Raw genomic sequence first — 6,245 nt, forward strand, 5'->3', positions numbered from 1 at the left:
ATCCAGGTTCGCCAAGTCTTTTATCTCCTCAGCAATGACAATATTATTTACAGGCACCTGGATACCGATCACAGAGAAGCCCTAAAGACTTCCGTTTCAACATAAATGTTTGATACATGTGTTTCCTACAGTTAGAATCACCCTTTTTTCCAAATCTTCAAGTCAATAATCAAACTCACTCAAAGGAGAACCCAAATACGTCCATTCCTCTCAGATAACGCTCCTGCAAAAACATGGTAAACGTATCAAAAACTCACTTGACGTTTTTGTAAGAAACGTGGCACACATAAGTACCACAAAAGTCACACAGTACAAGAACGGCAAGGATTCCCTGTATGCCCCAGGGAAAGTGGCATTATGACGGGAAGCAGAGTGGTTACGGAGGTCCGACCAAGCCAACTTTCTGGAAAAAAAGGCTCAAACTACAAAGAAGATTGTGTTGAGACTTGAATGCATGGAGCCTAACCGCAGGTCTAAGAGAACGCTGGCCGTTAAGAGATGCCAGTGTTCTGAACTGACAGAAGATAAAAAGCGAAAGGATCAAGTGTTGCAGTTCCAAGCTTCATATTTTATTACGAAGACAGAAATCCTGGACTGTGTTATACTGGGGGGACAATCAGTGCTTTAGAAGGGAAATTAAGTAGATCAAGAATAAACTCCCTGAGGGGAAGTTTTCTTGATTAAAAAAAAAAACAAATAAGCAATTTTTGTTAATATAAGAAAATCAAGGGGCTCGAGCGATAGCACAGCGGGTAGGGTGTTTGCCTTGCACGTGGCCGACCCGGGTTCGATTCCCAGCATCCCAGATGGTCCCGTGAGCACCGCCTGGGGTTATTCCTGAGTGTAGAGCCAGGAGTGACTCCTGTGCATCGCCGAGTGTGACCCAAAAAGCAAATAAATAAATAAATAAAATAAAAAGAAAATCAATAAGCCTCTATAAACTTACTTCCTTGTAACTATGGTCGGGCAGCTTCAAGTTTATGTTCCTTTGCCTCTGAGTTGAAATTCAATGTGTGAATACAAAGATAATATTTAATAGCATTTTTAGTAACCTGAGATTGAAAGTATCCTACTTATAGAAAACAAATTAGGGCTTGTCTATACGATGGGTTTTGAAGTCTCTGTTCAAAATCTCTATTTTTTTTCTTTTCCCCCCAGTTCACAGAAATATTAGTTCTTGGCTTTTGTAAACATTTCATTTCCAGTTATCTTAGAAATGCCTGAAAGCAAAGACATAATATATTCCTTCCTACAAAAGAGACACTGAATTATTACTAGAAGTCTCTGAAAGGAAAAACTGCTTCATTTTTATTATATATCAGCAATTCATTAGAACTAAAAATTGCATTTTGACCAGAGAAAATGAATTAAATTTTGAAATTATAAACATGTATACTTATAATAACTTAAAGACATACAATTAGAAGATATAAATAGTATTTCTTTTGCCATCTCTTTTGCTTATTTAATATTGTCATCATTAGCTATTTTTAAAATATACTTGCAAAATTATTTGTGTATGTGTACTATATTGATCTCTCTTCCATCTTTTAATATCCTTGATGCAAAAGCATGGAATCAGTTATTTTTGTCTCTCATGTAGTGTCTGAAATTGTAGTTTAAGAGTAATAGACTTTTGTAATTTTTATTTAAGTAAATTAAAGAATAATATCATTCAGTTCTTTGGGACCAGAGTGATAGTACAGTGGGGAGAGCTTACTTGTGGACTCAGGTTTGATCCCTGGCACCATATTTGGTCCCCTAAGCATGCCAATAATTGATATAAGCACAAAGCCACGAGTAAGCTCTGAGCAGAACTAGGTGTGGTCTAGAAATAAAACAAAACAAAAAAATTCTTTTAGTTCTTGTCTTTTTCTATTGCTAGCAAAATTTAAAAGTATTAATAAAACTTGGGGCTGGAGTGATAGCACAGCAGGTAGGGCATTTGCCTTACACAGGACCGACTCGCGTTCAATTCCCAGCATCCCATATGGTCCCCCAAGCACCACCAGGAATAATTCCTGAGTAAAGAGCCAGGAGTAACCCCTGTGCATCACCGGATGTGACCCAAAAAGCAATATATATATATATTATATATATATACACACACATATATGTGTGTGTATTAATGAAACTTAAGTTATCTTTTGTGGGATCCAAGAGACACAGCATAGGTGCTAATTTTTTTTTAGGGGTCAGTATCCTTTCTGTGGACCAGGAATATAGCACATATGGGTGATACAGTCAATCCTGCTTTGATTCCCAGAACCACATATGGTCTCCAGAGCACCTCCAGAGGTCACTCCTGAAAAAAGAGCTGAGAAAAGTCCCCAAACACCGCCCACCCCCTGGTTTATCATTTCTGAAATGGGCTTGTGTATGTGTGCACACTTGTTTGTATTGTGTGTTTGTGTATTTGTTCTCTAGAGTATACTACATATAATAGCGTATGTTTTCATTACCCTAAAATTTTGATCCTGAAATCCATTATTTGCATTACAGACCTTTTTTTCCCTTTTGTTTCATTTGTTTTGTTTTGGGGCCACACCTGGAAATACTTAGAGCTTACTCCTGCATTCACGAGTTATTCCTGGTGTTGCTTGGGGCATCATGTGGGATGCTGGGGATTGAACTGAGTTCAATCGTGCCTGGGAACAGCAGGACTTGACCAGTATTCAGGTAAATTCGTGTTGATTATCACCTTCTGGCTGATTTTTATTTTATTGTGTACCTCCACTCCATTCTTACTTGATTAGTATATAATTTATTTAATTATTTAGTCAATAATCTGAATATGTTATTCATCTTTCTGTTTATTGACATTGATATATCTGCAGTTGGCTTAATTCATTGTACTTAGCAATAGTTATTTCCTTTTTCAGGGTTTTAGTAGTGCAAATATATGGTAAGATGCACAAAAAGGTTTAAACATTTGTGTTTATCTTAGCTTGAGTGAAAAAATCCAAAACTTTATTCTCACTTTTATATATTTTATTAATTCTGGAAGATGTCTAGCTCTTCCTGGCCTCTTTACACTCCCCCTCTGAAGCAATGTTCAAGAAAACTAAAGTATACTACCATTCTGTATGCAATATTTCTTATTCTGTCTTAATCTCACATTACTTCTTTTTCATATTTTTAACAATTCAACTCTTTCAATTCATTTTCTTTTGTTTTTTAACTTTTCAATTTTATTTTGATAAAGTTGTTCACAATAATTGACTATACTATTTCAACACCAATCCAATCCCACCACTATTACACCTTCCCACCACCATTATTTCAAATTTTTCTGCCACCATCCAAGTCTGCTCAACAGACAGATATTACATAATTTATTTTGTACTGCTTGTTATGACTAGTATGAGATGTCATGTGGCTGGGAAAGTGGCCGCACGCTCCTGGAATTCTAAAATTTTAAATAATTGGGATCCGAAGGCATTTCTGCAGCATGCTACTCTTTTCTGAGATTCATTTGTGAGCCTCTGGATCATGCCCATTAATGTGCTTGAATGGTGCCCAGAGGCAGTTCATGGGTGTGACTGCCTGGAAACTGGAAAGGTGGGGAGATGGTAGAAAACAACCCATTCCCGACTCCATGAAGCCTGGAGTTTTCAGTCACAGGTCTCGCATACCTGGGTTTTTCAGCATTTAAGCAATTTTCTTAATCCCTCCCCACAGCCCTCAGGAACTGAACTCAAAACCTCAACTGTGCCAGGTCTGACTTTCCTCACTTGAGCTTTCTCCCTGGTCCCTGAATTAATTTCTTGAAGTTAATATTCTACTTCATCAATGATCTCATTCAAGTTGCAAACTAACTATTCAACTTGTCCATTGAGGATTTAATTTTATAAACCAATTTAAACCCTATGTATAAGTATTTACTCATTTTACTGCATTTGATCCTTATGTGGTCCCAAGTTCTTAGAGGGTTACGTTTGTTTTGGGTTGTGCCTGCTGGCATCTGCTTGTGATAAACTTGCCATCAGAGTGAACTCATGTTTGGTGGCAGATGATTTGTCGGACCTTGTGCATTTCAAAGAAGGCAATTTCTTCCATATACTACATTTATTTTCTTATGTGCAGACTTTCACCCTCTTGGGACAACTTTTTTGTTGATTTCTCACCCTAGGCAATCTCAGATGGCATAGGCAAGTGTAAATTCAAACTGGAAAGTTGTGTGTACACAGGCATTAGTTCTCTGGGGAGAATTAGTTTTTACCTAGATACTAGCCCTAGGCAGACAAAAGACCATGTCAGTTCCCTGGGCCAGTGGGCATTTTTCTAATTCACTTTTATTTTATTTTTTTAATAAAAGGTGTCGACTGTTTTCTCCACAGAAAAGTCATTATTTCTAATTCTTTGACTCACATGAGCTTCGGGTCTCAATTACTTTGTACTGTGTGGTTATGAAACCCTAATCTCTTTCTTGATAATCAAGAAATGTATCTTCACCCCACCCTGCCATAAGATCAACGTCTGTTTGGTTCTTGATTTGAAGTCTTGTATTCATTTAAGCCCTTAGGAATGTAAAGTTATTAAGAGATATTTATTATATTTTCTAAATGTCTACAGTCTTTTTTTTTTTCTAGGAAAGTAGGTCCAGTTACTGCTAGTACAATATATTGCCAGAAAGCAATGTGTTCACTTTTTTATGTAGGTAGCAATAGTTTCTGTGTTGGATCACAATTTTATTTCTTTGTTTTTAGAATATTTATATTTTCTCTTTCTTTCCCTGTCTATTTTTCCCTTGCTTAGTTTTCCAAAACTTTTAGCTACGAACTTAGTAATCACTTCTTCATCAAGCATGATGATGTCAATAGATTTTACATAGTTTTCAGTCACATGAGAAAAGTTGTCTTCTAATCTCAGTTTACAAAGAGTTTCTTTAAAACCATCAAGAAATAGGTTTGATTTATTATGTGCTTTTCCTACAAGTATTACAAATTATTATTGTCTTTTCCTTTAATGTTTGGAGTTTTAGAGTCACATTGATAGCATTTAAAAAACTGAATTTTATGTTTTTATTTCTGGGAAGAATACAAACTGTTCACAATATAATTTTCAAAACCTTTTTATTTTGAAAAATTTCAAACCTATAGAGAGGTTAAAAAGGCATAAAAAAGTGAACAATAACTTTGTGAGCAACCATATTCTTGACTGAGATTTGTTAACTTTTGAGTTTACCTTATTTAAATGTCTATTATTCTCTTTTTGTACCTACATGTATACTTCACATACACACGCACACATGCAAGTGACAGATGACAGAAGACATCATCTAAAAATATGCCACTTTGTATAATAATTATTTTGAAATGAAGAAATAAAAAATTAGCAGATACAAAAAATAATTCTCTGGCTTTCTCCTTATTTGCTTAAAAGCAAGCCATAGATGCACAAAAGTGCCTCTTTCTCCTCCTTTTATCAGAACTGAGAGAAGTAAACTGCTAGAGACAATTTTAGACTCTTAAACCTAATGTGGTATCTGAGGGATCAAGAGAAAAAACCATGCTAAAATAGCCATAAGCACCGCTGGATTTGCTGCTTCTAAGAAGCACAAGGTACTTTTGCATTCTTGCCATGTCTCAAAAATTTTCTTTTAAAAAAGTAAGATAACATAAAACCTAAGTTCTTTCTACTCTCTTGTTTTGACTACTGCTGAATATTTTCATATGTATGATACAAATGTTGAAAAAAAACCCGTATTTGTCTTGTTGATCTGTCTTTGTTAGTCTAGTTGATAGAAGAGTAGAAAATCCAAGATAGAAAGAAGAAATCTTTACATAAAAACACAACTAGTTTGTTTGAATGAGCTTTTTGAAAATAATTTCTAAATATTTTAACATGCATCTTCAAGAAAAGGATCAGCTTTGAGGTAACTAAGCAGTTGTTTGCTCAGCAATTTCACTCTATGTGCCACCCTTCATAATGAGCATTAAATACATTCTTTAACTTACATTTCAAGATTCAGCCATAGATATGGATGAGTCATTGGTGCTATAGCAAGGCCACAATTGACCCAGATCAGAAGAAAAAGTAAATAGAAACATTTAAAAATAAAATAGATTAGCACTTCAGTGGGAACATAGTGCAGACCTTGCCTTAATTTTCTCAAGATCTAGGTCACTGCTAAGCCTAAGAAGGCCTACCCTAGATGGGTGACCGACATAAAAGCCACGTGGACTTCTGGCAAAAAAAAAAAAAAAAAGATTGGGAGAGGTGGAAGTAGCCAGATCAGGACC

At 35.7% G+C, this 6,245-nt stretch overlaps 1 pseudogene; it reads left to right on the plus strand.

Moving 5' to 3' along the window:
* Positions 1–233: 233 nt before the first annotated feature.
* On the plus strand, positions 234–628 carry LOC101542756 (60S ribosomal protein L36a-like; annotated as a pseudogene).
* Positions 629–6,245: the final 5,617 nt, after the last annotated feature.

This window comes from Sorex araneus, chromosome 4 (genome assembly GCF_027595985.1).
Source record: "Sorex araneus isolate mSorAra2 chromosome 4, mSorAra2.pri, whole genome shotgun sequence".
Taxonomy (NCBI): Eukaryota; Metazoa; Chordata; class Mammalia; order Eulipotyphla; family Soricidae; genus Sorex; species Sorex araneus.